The sequence below is a fragment of the Triticum dicoccoides genome, chromosome 5B (assembly GCF_002162155.2).
Source record: "Triticum dicoccoides isolate Atlit2015 ecotype Zavitan chromosome 5B, WEW_v2.0, whole genome shotgun sequence".
Classification (NCBI taxonomy): domain Eukaryota; kingdom Viridiplantae; phylum Streptophyta; class Magnoliopsida; order Poales; family Poaceae; genus Triticum; species Triticum dicoccoides.
The window spans coordinates 577,849,803-577,868,944 of record NC_041389.1 but is presented as its reverse complement, the minus strand read 5'-3'; positions in this window follow the sequence as shown (position 1 = coordinate 577,868,944).

Sequence of the window (19,142 nt, the reverse complement as noted above, 5' to 3'; positions counted from 1 at the left end):
CACTCTAGCAACCCATCATATACTTATTACTTCCCAATGCCTTCCTCTAGGCCCAAATAATGGTGAAGTGTTATGTAGTCGACGTTCACATAACACCACTAGAGGTTAGATAACATACATCTTATCAAAATATCTAACGAATACCAAATTCACATGACTACTAATAGCAAGACTTCTCCCTTGTCCTCAGGAACAAACGTAACTACTCACAAAGCATATTCATGTTCATAATCAGAGGGGTAATATTGTGCATAAAGGATCTGAACATATGATCTTCCACCAAATAAACCAACTAGCATCAACTACAAGGAGTAATCAACACTACTAGCAACCTACTAGCACAAATCCCGGACTTGGAGACAAGAATTGGATACAAGAGATGAGCTAGGGTTTGGAGATGAGATGGTGCTGGTGAAGATGTTGATGGAGATTGCCCTCTCCAGATGAGAGGAGTGTTGGTGATGACGATGGTGATGATTTCCCCCTCCCGGAGGGAAGTGTCCCCGGCAGAACAGCTCTGCCGGAGCCCTAGATTGGTTCCGCCAAGGTTCCGCCTCGTGGCGGCGGAGTCTAGTCCCGAAAGGTTCTCTTTTATTTTTTTCTCATCGAAAGACTTCATATGGGAGAAGATGGGCGTCGGATAGCCACCAGGGGGCCCACGAGGTAGGGGGCGCACCCAGGGGGGCGCCCCTCACCCTCGTGAGCAGGGTGTGGGCCCCCTGGCCTTCATCTTTGGCGATGATTTTTCTTTATTTATTCTAAGGTATTCCGTGGAGTTTCAGGACTTTTGGAGCTGCGCAGAATAGTCCTTCAATATTTGCTTCTTTTCCAGCCCAGAATTCCAGCTGCCGGCATTCTCCTTCTTCATGTAAACCATGTAAAATAAGAGAGAATAGCCATAAGTATTGTGACATAACGTGAAATAACATCCCATAATGCAATAAATATTGACATAAAAGCATGATGCAAAATGGACGTATCAGTCTTCCTGTGATTTTACGCTTTCAGTTTGAATTTAAAACATATTCGAGGTGGTACTAAATTTTCGCTCTATCTGTTTCGCTGCGTCCGATTTTTGTTTTCCCGTACGTGGCTGATTCGCTAGACTGGGCCTCGACTGGGCCTGCATCCATGCTCAATTGTGTCCGGCTGACGCCATGGCAACAAGAGGCGAAGCCGGCACTCAGGCCGGCCGACAAGGGGAGCCGCACAAGTGGGGGCGAAGAGCTCGCCGGCCGACGCGGTTCCTACAGGAGGCGAGGATGGTGCTCGGGACAGCCAGCCAGGGGGGAGCTGCAGGCGGAGAATTTCCTCGTCGGTGGACGCCGCGGCTGAAGAGGCGCGAAGCCGGCACCCGGGTTGGCCGGCCAGATGGGAGGTGCTGGCGGGGCGAAGAGCTCGCCGGCTGACACCACGGCTATAGGAGGCGACGTTGTCGCTCACTTGGGAAGGCCGGGCAGAGGTCGTGGAGGTGTGCTTGACGGAGCGAAGAGCTCTCCGGCGAGGCTCAAGAGGCGCGAGGTGATATCTGTGGGTGTGTGTGCGGTGGCGGCGCGTGATGGAGATGAGGGGGTGTGAGTTGTGTTGTTGGGGATCGGGCTAGGTTTTACAGGCCCAGCTGGGCCTGGTGGGCCGGTTCTGGAGGCTAGGGAGAGAGAAAAGATTTTGTGCCAGCCCAATAGTCGGTTGCTGAACAATTTCCAGTAAAAAACAGAAAAACTAACTTACAAGAAAAAACACAAAATGGGAAAAGGCAAAACTAGGGGGATATCCCATAATATTGGTTCCACAAATTTGTTTGGAAAGTTTGAATTCGATTCAAATTGGCAACATGAAAGTAATACAAAAATCAATTCACACAAACCAGTTAGTTAATTGACTTGTGAGGAGTTAGTGAGAAAATACTAGAAGATGTATTTATTTCAATAGGCCATTAATTTAATTCTCTACATATGTGTTAGTCTATAAAGCAGTTTTTTAACACTATCACATTGTTTTGTTACTTTGATGATTTATGTTTGTACGTGTAAAACATCATGTATACTGTCAGAGTTCATGCACAAGCAAAAGGTTTCACTTAGATTCGTCTTATTCTCTTAGTTGTTGCGTCCATTATTTACTTACTGTTGGAAAGCCTGAATTTAGTGTTCAATGCAATGTACATATGTTTTTGGATAAACATATGACTACAAGTCAGAAGTTGTTATACACATGCAAGAGAAGATTTCATTGCATCAAGCAAACAAACTTCAAATGTGCATGTCACTTATCTTCGGATACCCATTACTGAATTTTCCTCACTATAATTGACCTCTTATGATCTTGCATCAGTTTTTTTAGCAGGAATTAGAATATGATGCAAGGTGGACATCACTGCCACCGTCGATGAGGGTTGAAAGGAATATAAGGGGAAATACATGTGGGGTATTGTGTTGAAATAAAGGATGAATACAAATGTGTATTGGTGAGGAGTGATGGGTTGTGATATGTTTTTCTTCTCCTGTTGCAACGCCCGGGAAACTTCAAATGTGCATGTCACTTATCTTTTGATACCCATTACTGAATTTCCATCACTATAGTTGATTCTTGCATCAACTTTTTTATAAGGACAGATACAAGCGTGTATTGGCAAGGAGGGATGGACTATGATATGTTTTCTTCTTTCGTTGCAACGCACGGGCATTTTTGCTAGTAGTATTTAAGGGGTTATCGTCCACCTAATCAATACAACCCCTTCAAACAAATACATATGTTGCCTCTCTTTGTGTTTGTCGCCGCATCGCTCTAGTGTTTTGCTTCGCCTCTCCATGTGATTGCTACTGCTATGCTTTTCTGCACTCACGCTATGTTTTGTCTGCCTCTACATGCGCGGCGGTTGCCTCAACTAGATTGAGCATGTGTTGCTTCTTCACCTAGCACAGGCCGCTCCGACCTCCCCGTCAAGCCTCCGATGCACACTTTCAAGCGTCTCTTTGATTCCTAGCATCAACACTAAATGCTCTGGAGCATGATGAGAGTATTTTTCTCTAGAAACTAGAAAGGGGGCAACTGCTATTCAAGGAGGCAGTTAGCTAGCTAGGTCCGAGGCAAGGACTAGGTCGAGGAGGTCATTACGTCAGCAAGACAAAGCTCAGAGGGAGTTCAAGACATCGGACAAGGCCACAAACGTCCAACAACTGCGGGCCAGAGTAGCATGGGAGGGTGGTGTCGACCATGGTCAAAATGATGAGCAGGCGAAACGTCAAATCAGCGGGAGAGGAGCATGGATATTCAGTTGGCAGTGGTAACTCTAGGTAGCAGGGACTAAGGCCCATTAACCTATAAGAACAAAGGGATAGTGCGAGTGGACAGAGTGTGTGTGGGGGGGTGGGGGGATGGAAATAGATTTGTCCCTTTGGAGTGCATGATTTATTGCTGCTATCTGCCGGTTAACCCCTGAGCAAATAATAATGTACTACATATATTTTGGAGTAGTATGGCTGAATCTAGTCCCTTAGGTCTTTTTTTTAGGTTGATAAAACAGTGGGTCCTCATTAATTTGATGTATTTTAAAAGGACCCTTTTTCTACACTTGCACATATGTTTAGAAATCAAGAAAATAATATAAATAGTTTTTTGAAGACAAATAATATAAACAATTTTTTAGGGGTAAAACCAAGCTTTATTTAGCAAAGTCCACAGAGAGTGGGATACATCTTTGGTTAGAGGTTGGCCTAGCCAAATGTGACGCCCTGGACCTAAAGAAAATGCATGCTTGGCTAAACTATGTGCCTCAACATTAATAGCACGACCTTCAAAAGTAAATTTACAACTCAAATTGAAAGATATGCTATGAACCTCCGAGATGATAGCACCATTCGTTCCACGGCTTCTGTTATTGATAGCTCCGACTGCTCCCTTGGAGTCTGATGCAACAACCAGGCTCTGGATATTAAGATCATGTGCCAACGCTAGCGCCTCCATGCAGGCTATTGTTTCCAGAATTTCAGGATCGTCGACACCTGCAAGTACGAGGGCTGAACTTCCCAGATATGCTCCCGTTTCATCCCGGCAAACAGCTGCCGCTGCACCTCCCAGCCCCTTACGGCAAGGAGCATCAACATGAATCTTCACATGACCCATCGGTGGTGCTTTTGGGCGTTTGATACTTGCATTGGCCACCCGAACAACTTGCCGAGTCTGGTTAAGAGAAGGTGCAGCCAGCATGTTGAGATCCTGAAGATACCTGTTGATGAAAGCATTGATGGTTTGGGGGCTTTGGAATAGACCTTCATGTATCGCTTTCTGACATGCCGCCCAAATAGCCCAGAGAGTAACCTGTAGCTTCACGAAAGACTCATGTGATAATGACATCATGAGGGTAAACATCCATTGTTTAGCTTTCGATTCTGTGTTCGTTGCAAGGGTTTGTGCCAGTTCTTCATCAACAAGGGCCCATGTGGACTTTGACATAGTGCATTCCAATAGGGAATGTCTCCATGAATCTGGGGCGCCGCAGATGCCACACGCGCTGGAATCTGACATGTGTCGGTGAGCCCTCACATCATTAGTTGGTATAGAGTGTTTCGATAACCTCCAAAGAAACATGCGGACCTTCCCCGATACTTCAGTTTTCCATAGTCTTTTCCACTGCACTTCTTCCATCGTTGTGTTGGACGGCCCATCCCTGTTTTCCAACCACGCTTCGCGCCTTTGTATTGTACTCACTAGCATGCGATATGCCGATTTGACTGAAAAGTTGTCGTTCTTCTCCTGGCTCTAGCTCCAAAAGTCATCCACATTAACTGTGCACAAAGGGATACCCAAGATAAGTTTAGCATCCATGTTCAAAAAGGTTGTTTGACACCTCTGTCTATCCGACATAGCCAAGGTCATATAAATCAACTCCGAAACATAGGTCGGTGGGTCGTTTAGCAAACAGCCATAAGGCCTCATCATCTCAGTGCGGGGCAGCCAATTGTCTTCCCAGATTCTCGTGGTCTCTCCGTTACATATACGACGGACCAAACCCTGTTTCAGGATGTCTCTACCTTCAAGTATTGCTCTCCATACTTGGCTCGGGGTGCTGCCTAGTTGAGCATTTAAGATTGTTCCATTGGGGTAGTAAATACCTTTGAGCAAGTGAGAGCACATACTGTCAGGGTTTTGCAAGATGTGCCAAGCCTGTCTGGCAAGCATTGGGAGGTTAAACAGCTCAAAATCTTTAAAACCCAAACCCCCCATTCCTTTTGGTTGAGTCATCTCTTTCCATGCTACCCATTGAGGTTTCCTCTTCCCTTCTTTGCTACCCCACCAGAACTTCCTAATCAGCTTGTTGAGATGTTCACATAAGCCTCGGGGAAGTTTAAAACATGACATAGAGTAGATTGGAACCGCCTGAGCCACTGATTTGATAAGTACTTCTTTGCCTGCCGTGGATATGGTGGTCTCAATCCATCTTTGAACTTTACTCCAAAGTCTATCTTTGAGGTACTTAAAAGAGTCATTCTTGCTGTTACCTATATCAGACGGCATTCCAAGGTACTTTTCATTAAGGGTTTCATTAGGCACATTTAACAGAGTCTTTATATCATTCCGAACACTCTCCGGAACCCCCTTGCTGAAATACATTGATGACTTCATATTATTTATTCTCTGCCCCGATGCTTGACAATAATATTCGAGAACTTGGTTCACCTCAGTAGCACCCGCACTATTTGCCTTGAAGAACAGCAGGCTGTCATCAGCGAATAAGAGATGGTTAACCGGTGGAGCCAACGGTGCCACATGTAACCCCTCCAAGTTGGATGGCTCACTTCTCGATTTTAACAGGCACGAAAGGCCCTCTGCTGCTATCAAGAACAAGTACGGGGAAATTGGGTCCCCCTGTCTGATTCCTCTAGATGGTTTAAAGCCTTCAAGCTTCTTCCTATTAAACAACACAGAAAAATCGACTGTGGTCACAAGGCTCATAACAATACTTACCCAGTTTCCAGTAAAGCCCAACTTAAGCATTATAGCCTTGAGGTAGTCCCACTCAGCTCTATCGTAAGTCTTCATCATGTCTAGCTTTAAAGCACAGGACTGGTGTTTCTTTTCTTTGTTCCTTTTCATAAAATGTAGACACTCATAGGCCATGATAATGTTATCAGTAATCAACCTACCGGGTACAAAGGCTGATTGTGAAGGAAATATGCCCTAGAGGCAATAATAAAGTTATTATTTATTTCCTTATTTCATGATAAATGTTTATTATTCATGCTAGAATTGTATTAACTGGAAACATGATACATGTGTGAATACATAGACAAACATAGTGTCACTAGTATGCCTCTACTTGACTAGCTCGTTGAATCAAAGATGGTTAAGTTTCCTAGCCATGGACAAAAGAGTTGTCATTTGATTAACGGGATCACATCATTAGGAGAATGATGGGATTGACATGACCCATTCTGTTAGCCTGGCACTTGATCATTTAGTATGTTGCTATTGCTTTCTTCATGACTTATACATGTTCCTGTAACTATGAGATTATGCAACTCCCGTTTACCGGAGGAACACTTTGTGTGCTACCAAACGTCACAACGTAACTGGGTAATTATAAAGGAGTACTACAGGTGTCTCCGAAGGTACATGTTGGGTTGGCGTATTTCGAGATTAGGTTTTGTCACTCCGATTGTCGAAGAGGTATCTCTGGGCCCTCTCGGTAATGCACATCATTATAAGCCTTGCAAGCAATGTGACCAAATGAGTTGGTTACGGGATGATGCATTACAGAACGAGTAAAGAGACTTGCCGGTAACGAGATTGAACTAGGTATTGGATACCGATGATCAAATCTCGGGCAAGTAACATACCGATGACAAAGGGAACAACGTATGTTGTTATGCGGTTTGACCGATAAAGATCTTCGTAGAATATGTAGGAGCCAATATGGGCATCCAGGTTCCGCTATTGGTTATTGACCAAGAATAGTTCTAGGTCATGTCTACATAGTTCTCGAACCCGTAGGGTCCGCACGCTTAAGGTTTTCATGACAGTTATATTATGAGTTTATGATTTTTGATGTACTGAAGAAGTTCAGAGTCCCGGATGAGATCGGGGACATGACGAGGAGTCTCGAAATGGTCGAGACGTAAAGATCGATATATTGGACGACTATATTCGGAGTTCGGAAAGGTTCCGGGTGATTCGGGTATATTTCGGAGTACCGGAGAGTTACGGGAATTCGCCGGGGAGTATATGGGCCTTATTGGGCCATACGGGAATAGAGGAGAGAGGCCGAAAGGAAGGAGGCGCGCAGCCCCCCTCTGGTCCAAATTGGACAAGAGGTGCGGCCCCCCTTTCCTTCCTCCTCTCCCCCTCTTTCCCCCTTTCTCCTACTCCAACAAGGAAGGAGGGAGTCCTACTCAGTAGGACTCCCCTTGGCGCGCCCCTTCTAGGCCGGCCACCCCCTCCCCCCTAGCTCCTTTATATACGGGGCAGGGGGGCACCTCTAGACACGACAACACAAGTTGATCTACGGATCGTTCCTTAGCCGTGTGCGGTGCCCGCCTCCACCATATTCCACCTCGGTCATATCGTTGCGGAGTTTAGGCGAAGCCCTGCGCCGGTAGAGCATCATCATTGTCACCACGCCGTCATGCTAACGGAACTCATCCCCGAAGCTTTGCTGGATCGGAGCCCGGGGATCGTCATCAAGTTGAACGTGTGCTGAACTCGGAGGTGCCGTACGTTCGGTGCTTGGATCGGTCGAATTGTGAAGACGTACGACTACATCAACCGCGTTGTCATAACGCTTCCGCTTACGGTCTACGAGGGTACGTGAACGAACACTCTCCCCTCTCGTTTCTATGCCATCACCATGATCTTGCGTGTGCGTAGGAATTTTTTTGAAATTACTACGTTCCCCAACAGTGGCATCCGAGCCTGGTTTTATGCGTTGATGTCATATGCACGAGTAGAACACAAGTGAGTTGTGGGCGATACAAGTCATACTGCTTACCAGCATGTCATACTTTGGTTCGGCGGTATTGTGAGATGAAGCGGCCCGGACCGACATTACGCGTACGCTTACGCGAGACTGGTTTCACCGTTACGAGCACTCGTGCTTAATGGTGGCTGGCGGGTGTCTGTCTCTCTCACTTTAGCTGAATCGAGTGTGGCTACGCCCGGTCCTTGCGAAGGTTAAAACAGCACCAACTTGACAAACTATCGTTGTGGTTTTTGATGCGTAGGTAAGAATGTTCTTGCTAAGCCCGTAGCAGCCACGTAAAATTTGCAACAACAAAGTAGAGGACGTCTAACTTGTTTCTGCAGGGCATGTTGTGATGTGATATGGTCAAGACGTGATGCTATATTTTATTGTATGAGATGATCATGTTATCGGCAACTGGCAGGAGCCATATGGTTGTCGCTTTATTGTATGAAATGCAAACGCCCTATAATTGCTTTACTTTATCACTAAGCGGTAGCGATAGTCGTAGAAGCAATAGATGGCGTAACGACAACGATGCTACGATGGAGATCAAGGTGTCGCGCCGGTGACGATGGTGATCACGACGGTGCTTCGGAGATGGAGATCACAAGCACAAGATGATGATGGCCATATCATATCACTTATATTGATTGCATGTGATGTTTATCCTTTATGCATCTTATCTTGCTTTGATTGACGGTAGCATTTTAAGATGATCTCTCACTAAAATTATCAAGAAGTGTTCTCCCTGAGTATGCACCGTTGCCAAAGTTTGTCGTGCCCAGACACCACGTGATGATCGGGTGTGATAAGCTCTACGTCCATCTACAACGGGTGCAAGACAGTTTTGCACACGCGGAATACTCAGGTTAAACTTGACGAGCCTAGCATATGCAGATATGGCCTCGGAACACGGAGACCGAAAGGTCTAGCGTGAATCATATAGTAGATATGATCAACATAGTGATGTTCACCGTTGAAACTACTCCATCTCACGTGATGATCGGACATGGTGTAGTTGATATGGTGTAGTGGGAGTTCTTTAGTAATATGATTAATTGAACTTAAATTTATCATGAACTTAGTCCTGGTAGTATTTTGCAAATTATGTTGTAGATCAATAGCTTGCGTTGTTGCTTTCATATGTTTATTTTTATATGTTCCTAGAGAAAATTGTGTTGAAAAATGTTAGTAGCAATGATGCGGATTGGATCCGTGATCTGAGATTTATCCTCATTGCTGCACAGAAGCATTATGTCCTTAATGCACCGCTAGGTGACAGACCTATTGCAGGAGCAGATGCAGACGTTATGAACGTTTGGCTAGCTCAATATGATGACTACTTGATAGTTTTGTGCACCATGCTTTATGGCTTAGAATCGGGACTTCAAAGACGTTTTGAACGTCATGGACCATATGAGATGTTCCAGGAGATGAAGTTAATATTTCAAGCAAATACTCGAGTTGAGAGATATGAAGTCTCCAACAAGTTCTATAGCTAAAAGATGGAGGAGAATCGCTCAACTAGTGAGCACGTGCTCAGATTGTCTGGGTACTACAATCGCTTGAATCAAGTGGAAGTTAATCTTCCAGATAAGATAGTGATTGACAGAATTCTCTAGTCACCATCACCAAGTTAGTAGAACTTTGTGCTGAACTATAGTATGCAAGGGATGGCGAAAATGATTCCCGAGCTCTTCGTGATGCTGAAATCGACGAAGGTAGAAATCAAGAAAAGAGCATCAAGTGTTGATAATTGACAAGACCACTAGTTTCAAGAAAAGGGAAAAGGGAAAGAAAGGGAACTTCAAGCGGAATGGCAAGCAAGTTTTCACTCCCGCGAAGAAGCCCAAAGCTGGACCAAAGCCTGAAACTGAGTGATTATACTGCAAAGGAAATGGTCACTAGAAGCGGAAATGCCTTGAATATTTGGTGGATAAGAAGGATGGCAAAGTGAACAAGGGTATATTTGATATACATGTTATTGATGTGCCTTACTAGTGTTTATAGTAGCCCCTGAGTATTTGATACTTGTTCGGTTACTAAGATTAGTAACTCAAAACAGGAGTTACAGAATAAACAGAGACTAGTTGAGGGGAAGTGACGACGAGTGTTGGAAATAGTTCCAAGATTGATATGATCATCATCACACACTCCCTATACTTTCGGGATTAGTGTTAAACCTAAATAAATGTTATTTAGCGTTTGCGTTGAGCATGAATATGATTTGATCATGTTTATTGCGATACATTTATTCATTTGAAGTTAAAGAATAATTGTTATTCTGTTTACATGAATAAGACCTTCAATGGTTATACACCCAATGAAAATAGTTTGCTGGATCTCGATCGTAGTGATACACATATTCATAATATTGATGCCAAAAGATGCAAAGTTAATAATGATAGTGCAACCTATTTGTGGCACTGCCGTTTGGGTCATATCGGTGTAAAGCGCATGAAGAAACTCCATAAAGATGGATTGTCGGAATCACTTGGTTATGAATCATTTGATGCTTGCGAACCGTGCCTTTTTGGGCAAGATGACTAAAACTCCGTTCTCCGGAACAACGGAACAAGGTACTGCTTATTGGAAATAATACATACCGATGTATGCGATCCAATGAGTGTTGATGCTCGTGGCAAGTATCGTTATTTTCTGACCTTCACAAGATGATTTGAGCAGATATGGGTATATCTACTTGATGAAACATAAGTCTGAAATAGTTGAAAGGTTCAAAGAATTTCAGAGTGAAGTGGAAAAATCATCGTAACAAGAAAATAAAGTTTCTGCGATCTGATCGCGGAGACAAATATTTGAGTTACGAGTTTGGTCTTCAACTAAAACAATGTGGAATAGTTTCACAGCTCACGCCATCTGGAACACCACAATGTATTGGTGTGTCAGAACGTCGTAATCGTACTTTACTAGATATGGTGCGATCTATGATGTCTCTTATCGGTTTACCACTATCGTTTTGGGGTTATGCATTAGAGACAGCTGCATTCACGTTTAATAGGGCACCATCTAAATCCGTTGAGACGACACCGTATGAACTATGGTTTAGCAGTAGACCTAAGCTGTCGTTTCTTAAAGCTTGGAGTTGCGATGCTTATATGAAAAAGGGTTTTAACCTGATAAGCTCGAACCCAAATCGGAGAAGTGCGTCTTCATAGAATACCCAAAGGTAACTATTGGGTACACCTTCTATCACAGATCCGAAGGCAAGTTATTCGTTGCTAAGATGGATACTTTCTAGAGAAGAAGTTTCTCTCAAAAGAAGTGAGTGGGAGGAAAGTAGAACTTGATGAGGTAATTGTACCTTCTCCCTTATTGGAAAGTATTTCATCACAGAAATCGGTTCCAGTGATTACTACACCAATTAGTGAGGAAGTTAATGATGATGATCATGAAACTTCAGATCAAGTTGCTGCCAAACCTTGTAGGTCTTCCAGAGTAAGATCCGCACCAGAGTGGTACGGTAATCATGTTCTGGAAGTCATGTTACTAGACCATGATGAACCTACGAACTATGAGGAAGCGATGATGAGCCCAGATTCCACGAAATGGCTTGAGGCCATAAAATCTGAGATATGATCCATGTATGAGAATAAAGTATGGACTTTGATTGACTTGCTCAATGATCAGCAAGCCATGTTAAATAAATGGATCTTCAAAAGTCAGACGAACGTTGATAGTAGTGTTACTATCTACAAAGCTCGACTTGTCGCAAAAAGGTTTTTGACGAGTTCAAGGTGTTGACTACAATGAGATTTTCTCAACTGTAGCGATGCTTAAGTCTATCCGAATCATGTTAGCAATTGCCACATTTTATGAAATCTGGCAAATGGATGTCAAAACTGCATTCCTTAATGGATTTCTTAAAGAAGAGTTGTATATGATGCAACCAGAAGGTTTTGTCAATCCTAAAGGTGCTAACAAATTGTGCAAACTCCAGCGATCCATCTATGGACTGGTGCAAGCATCTCGGAGTTGGAATATATGCTTTGATGAGTTCATCAAAGCATATGGTTTTATACAGACTTTTGAAGAAGCATGTATTTACAGAGAAAGTGAGTGGGAGCTCTGTAGCATTTCTAATATTATATGTGGATGACATATTGTTAATTGGAAATTATATGGAAATTCTGGATAGCATGAAAGGATACTTGAATAAGAGTTTTTCAAAGCAAGACCTCGGTGAAGCTGCTTACACATTGAGCATCAAGATCTATATAGATAGATCAAGACGCTTGATAAGATTTTTCAATGAGTACATACCTTGATAAATTTTTGAAATAGTTCGAAATGGAACAATCAAAGAAGAAGTTCTTGCCTGTGTTACAAGGTGTGAAATTGAGTAAGACTCAAGACCCGACCATTGTAGAAAATAGAAAGAGAATGAAAAGTCATTCCCTATGCCTCAGTCATAGGTTCTATAAAGTATGTTATGCTGTGAACCAGACCTATTGTATACCTTGCTCTATGTTTGGCAAAGGAATACAATTTTGATCTAATAAGTAGATCACTGGACATGGGTCAAGAATATCCTTGGTGAGGACTAAGGAGATGTTTCTCGATTATGGAGGTGATAAAAGAGCCCGTCGTTAAAGTTACAACGATGCAAGCTTTTACACCAATCCAGATGACTCTAAGTCTCAATCTAGATACATATTGAAAATGGGAGCAATTAGCTAGAGTAGATCCATGTAGAGCATTGTAGACATAGAATATTTGCAAAATACATATGGCTCAGAATATGACAGACCCGTTGACTAAGCTTCTCTCACGAGCAAAACATGATCACACCTTAGTACTCTTTGGGTGTTAATCACATAAGCGATGTGAACTAGATTATTGACTCTAGTAAACCCTTTGGTTGTTGGTCACATGATGATGTGAACTATGGGTGTTAATCATATATAGATATGAATATTGGTGTTAAATCACATGGCGATGTGAACTAGATTATTGACTCTAGTGCAAGTGGGAGACTGAAGGAAATATGCCCTAGAGGCAATAATAAAGTTATTATTTATTTCCTTATTTCATGATAAATGTTTATTATTCATGCTAGAATTGTATTAACCGGAAACATGATACATGTGTGAATACATAGACAAACATAGTGTCACTAGTATGCCTCTACTTGACTAGCTCGTTGAATCAAAGATGGTTAAGTTTCCTAGCCATGGACAAAAGAGTTGTCATTTGATTAACGGGGTCACATCATTAGGAGAATGATGTGATTGACATGACCCATTCCGTTAGCCTAGCACTTGATCGTTTAGTATGTTGCTATTGCTTTCTTCATGACTTGTACATGTTCCTGTAACTATGAGATTATGCAACTCCCGTTTATCGGAGGAACACTTTGTGTGCTACCAAACGTCACAACGTAACTGGGTGATTATAAAGGAGTACTACAGGTGTCTCCGAAGGTACATGTTGGGTTGGCGTATTTCGAGATTAGGTTTTGTCACTCCGATTGTCGGAGAGGTATCTCTGGGCCCTCTCGGTAATGCACATCATTATAAGCCTTGCAAGCAATGTGACCAAATGAGTTGGTTACGGGATGATGCATTACAGAATGAGTAAAGAGACTTTCCGGTAACGAGATTGAACTAGGTATTGGATACCGATGATCAAATCTCGGGCAAGTAACATACCGATGACAAAGGGAACAACGTATGTTGTTATGCGGTTTGACCGATAAAGATCTTCGTAGAATATGTAGGAGCCAATATGGGCATCCAGGTTCCGCTATTGGTTATTGACCAAGAATAGTTCTAGGTCATGTCTACATAGTTCTCGAACCCGTAGGGTCCGCACGCTTAAGGTTTTGATGACAGTTATATTATGAGTTTATGAGTTTTGATGTACCGAAGGAGTTCGGAGTCCCGGATGAGATCGGGGACATGACGAGGAGTCTCGAAATGGTCGAGACGTAAAGATCGATATATTGGACGACTATATTCGGAGTTCGGAAAGGTTCCGAGTGATTCGGGTATATTTCGGAGTACCGGAGAGTTACGGGAATTCGCCGAGGAGTATATGGGCCTTATTGGGACATACGGGAATAGAGGAGAGAGGCCGAAAGGAAGGAGGCGCGCAGCCCCCCTCTGCTCCGAATTGGACAAGAGGTGCGGCCCCCCTTTCCTTCCTCCTCTCTCCCTCTTTCCCCCTTTCTCCTACTCCAACAAGGAAGGAGGGAGTCCTACTCCCGGTGGGAGTAGGACTCCCCTTGGCGCGCCCCTTCTAGGCCGGCCTCCCCCTCCCGCCTTGCTCCTTTATATACGAGGGCAGGGGGGCACCTCTAGACACGACAACATAAGTTGATCTACGGATCGTTCCTTAGCCGTGTGCGGTGCCCCCCTCCACCATATTCCACCTCGGTCATATCGTCGCGGAGTTTAGGCGAAGCCCTGCGCCGGTAGAGCATCATCATCGTCACCACGCCGTCGTGCTGACGGAACTCATCCCCGAAGCTTTGCTGGATCGGAGCCCGGGGATCGTCATCAAGCTGAACGTGTGCTGAACTCGGAGGTGTCGTATGTTCGATGCTTGGATCGGTCGAATCGTGAAGACGTACGACTACATCAACCGCATTGTCATAACGCTTCCGCTTACGGTCTACAAGGGTACGTGGATGAACACTCTCCCCTCTCGTTGCTATGCCATCACCATGATCTTGCGTGTGCGTAGGAATTTTTTTGAAATTACTACGTTCCCTAACAGATTGTTCCTCTGAAATTATCTCTGGTAAGATTAACTTAAGCCGGTTTGAAATCACCTTTCAGGCAGTCTTGTAAAGTACATTGCATAAGCTGATTGGCCGGAATTGGGACAAGAGTGTGGATTTTTCACCTTTGGAATCAAAACCAAAGTAGTTTCATTGATACTCTCCGGTGACTCTTTCCCCTCCACAATTTTAAGGACTACTTTGGTGACCTCATCTCCCACTCATCCAGTGGCGCTGAAAAAAGTGAGCTGGGAAGCCGTCGGGACCCGGTGCCTTTGTGGGGTACATTTGAAAAAGTGTGGTTTTGACCTCATGGGCACTATACGGAGCATTTAAACTATCGTTCATCGCTGTCGTGACCTTCCAAGGCACCGTGTCAAGGACCCTATCCATGTCCTGCACACCTTGAGATGTATACAGTTTGTTGTAGAAGTCTGTGGTCATTGTTTCCAGCTCGTCCGTCTCCGTGGTCAGCTGCCCATCTGGCCGCTGAAGGGACTTTATCTGGTTTTTTCTTCTATGACGGCTGGCCCGGAGGTTGAAAAAACTAGGTATTTTTATCCCCATGCATGAGCCATTCTATTCTAGCTCTTTGACGCCACAATATTTCTTCCCGATGAAAAAGTTCTACCAGGTTGTCTACGGTTTTTAATTGAGCCAATGAGGGACTAGATCTTCCTCGGGAGTCGCGTATCTCCTATAGCTGGAGCTGGAGCTGGCGAATCTGTTGTCGAATATTACCAAAGTGCACCCGATCCCAATGTGTCAGGTCGCCAGCCAGATCCTTGAGTTTGTCCCCCACTTGTGCTACCGAATCACTCGGGAATTGTGTCCATGCAGCATGCACTACATCCAGCAGCGCTGGGTCGCGCTCCCAGCACACTTCATACTTAAATCTTCGAGGGGCCCGCCTGCATGCATGCATGTCCTTTAACTTCAGGAAAATCGGTACGTGATCTAAAGACGCAACCTCTTTGTGCTCGGTGATTGCGTCCGGGAAGGCAACGCACCAGGCCATGTTTGCAACGCATCTATCAAGCCACACTTTAGTAAAAGTTCTTCCAGAACCTTTTTTCTCAAAGGTCCAGCTTCTTCCAATGTAACCGAGATCCGTCAGGCCACATGTGTCCAATGCATCACGAAAGGAGTCCATTTGGGCCTGGCTTCGGCTACCCACACCGTCATGCTCATGTGCTTGGAGTACCTCATTAAAATCACCCATCACAACCCAAGGTAGGTTGCTAGAGCCAACTATCCCCTTGAGCAAGTCCCAAGTTTTATATCGCTGATTTACTTGAGCCTCACCATAAACAAAAGTAGCTCTAATTTTTGTGTCAACCAGTTCATCAACGATCACATCAATATGATACTCAGAGTAACCCACAACCTCAAGCTTCATTTCATCATTCCGAAAAATTCCTAAGCCACCACTTCTAGCACGACTGCTCACAACAAAGTTTTTATTAAAACCTAATGCTCCGACCATATAAACGGTTGGTATCTATACTGGATCCTATCCCCTTGCTCTCTCATACACGGGCTGACCCACTCGGGCTTCACTGTTATCTTCCCTTTGGGAAGGTTCCAGTTTTTACTTTGCTTTTCTCTACAGATTTTCTTTCAGGTTTTTCTTTTTTTCTATTCATATTTTTTGTTTCCTTTTCACCTTTATAATTCATTAAATGTTTCTAGAATTCTTGAAGATTTTTCATTCACAAAGACTTTTAAATTTTGGAATTTCTAGTTTTGCAAAAAGATTCACGAACAATTAAAAAATAATATGAACTTTCCGAAAATTAAGAATATTTTTTAATCACCGGAACATTTTTAAAATGTCTGAATATTTTCAAAAACCAATGAACATTTTTCAGATTAGTGAATAGTTGCCAAATTCATGTTATTACAAATATTTTATATCATTATTTTAATTACATGAACATTTCTCCAATTTCACTAAAAGTAAAAACTAAACAAAAGAAAACCTGAAAAAATGAAAAATGGAAACTAAAAGAGAAGGAAACGAAAATCCCAGCGCCCCACCCGCACTCTAGGCAGCCCAAAAGTGCTTGTTTGGTCGACCCTCTCCACGATACATGGGGAACATCAGCAACAAACGAGAGGTTACCTCTTCGAGGGACCTCCAAGGGTCACTTTGTTGGCCTCGGAGCGCAACAAGTAATGCGTCTATCCACCGCATATTGGGCGCATTCTCTGGATTTGTTTTACGTGTTCTCAGGTTTTAGATGGGGGCTTTCATTGCTTTTTGGTTTTTTGGTGCTTGTCTGGTTTTCCCTAAGTATTGGAGAATATTTTTTGCGAACACGGATGTGCTTCTAAAAAAAAGTGCCTTCACGGGAGGCATAAATTTACTTCGTGTGAAAGCACAGGTTTGCTTCCACGAAAAGCACAACTATTCTTCTAAAAAAATGCATGGTTCCACGAGAAGCACACATTTGCTTCTCGTGAAAGCACAGACTTGCTTCTGTGAGTGCTTCTTGGGAAAAAATATGCTTCCTTGAGAGGCACATAATTGCTTGTCGTGGAAGCACAGATTTGCTTCCACGAGAACCACAATTGTGCTTCTCGAAAAAAAGGAAGAAAATAAGTTTGCTTCTCGTGAAAACATAGATTTGCTTCCACGGGAAGCACATCTTCGAAAAAAAGGAAATCACAGCCTGTGCTTTTTTTTTTTTGAAAACTGCAACCGTGCTTTCGGCTCTAGTTTTTTCGTGAAAAAAAGTTCGGCGAAAACTGTTAACATGTGATCTAGTTTCAAAGATCTCAACACGATATATGGAAAGTATTAATTGTAGTAAGACAAATAAAACTTAATTATTATATTATGTAGTTATGAGGGAAAAATAACCTTTGTGCGAAACAACCAGTAGCCTATCCTTTCAGCATACAAGCATGTATAAATAGGTCTGTTATATCATTCCGGTGTGACTTGCTAGTACATTCAACGTACTGACATACACAGGTGCAACTTATTACAGAAGTTTATACGACAAGTAATGGATGTGATATCTATCCTCAACGAGTGTGGAGTAGATGGACTCTATCAATAAATTTATTTGCTTTTCTACTATATTTTGTATGTATGCTAGCCTTGCGCTACCAAAATATGTAATATTTAAATTCTGGATTCATGATGTAATATTTATGGCATGTGGTTTATTTTGATATTACATCATGTACTATGTGTTGGCTATTGATCCAGAGACTAGCACAATGAGCAGAGAGACTTGAATCTTATCAGGTTCCGTTGGATGCACGGTCCAAAAGATAAAACATTTTGAAAAACGAATCTAAAAGAAATAACTCTCAGGTTGCGACAAAAGTGTCATACATAGATTGCATCATTTGTCAAATCAGAAAAGATGGAGAAATGACCTAGTTAAGGGGTACATTTAACTAGTGATTTTGCTTCTTAGGGTATTCCCTATTTAACATTTGTTGTGTTACATTGCCACGGAAACGCACAGAGGAGAGTGAGCGAACCAGGGAAATGGTTTTGGGCCCTGAACGGTTTTTGGAATTATATTTTATTTTTTCGAGTTTCCTTTTTCGGTTATCTTATTTCGCAGAACTTTCTTAGGGTTTCGTTTTTTCGGAATTTCTTTTATGAAAATTTTGGGAACAAAAAATGTCCAAACTTCTAAATAATAATTTTTGTTTTCAAAAATTGTTCATGTTTTAACAATTCCTCGCATTCGAAATATATTTTTTAATTTTGGAATTTAGAAAAATGTTCCGTTTTTAAAATGTCTTACTTTTAAAAATGGTGACTTTTCAAATCAGTTGGAAAACTTTTTTGTGTTTTAAAAATGTTCATGTTTTCAAAAAAGGTTTACCTTTCCAAAAAAAAATTCACATTTTCAAAAAAGGTTTACCTTTCCAAAACAAAAATACTGTTTTCAAAAAGTTCATTTTTATTTTTATTTTTACGTTCCAAATTTGTTTTTTGTGTTTTCAAGACATTTTCACAATTTTAGATATTGTTCGCATTTTTAAAAACTATTTTTGTTTAAAAAATTATTCAAATAATATTCACTTTTTCAAAATAATTTTTCCGTTTATTTAAAAAAAGTTGAATGAAGAAAACATCATAGTGTCCGAGCCGCTACTATACCGGCTCGCTACAGTAACCCGACTCATTACATGGACAGGCCATGTCAGGGGAGCCCTGTGCGAAATACCGGCAATTTGATGCAGAACGCGTCGTATGGGAGCCTCCGCCCCTACGAGAACAAGTGTTTAGGTAATTTAGAGAACAAATTGACACAAGCTTCTACTGATCCAGCTTATATTGGCTTAAAATATACAGATCCGACCCGCTTCAAATGGCAATTGTGTAACAGGCCATGATAAATACTAATGGGCCAAGTGACACATAGTGAGGTGCTTTGTCTAGACTATGTTCCTATTTTAGTCTTTATACCC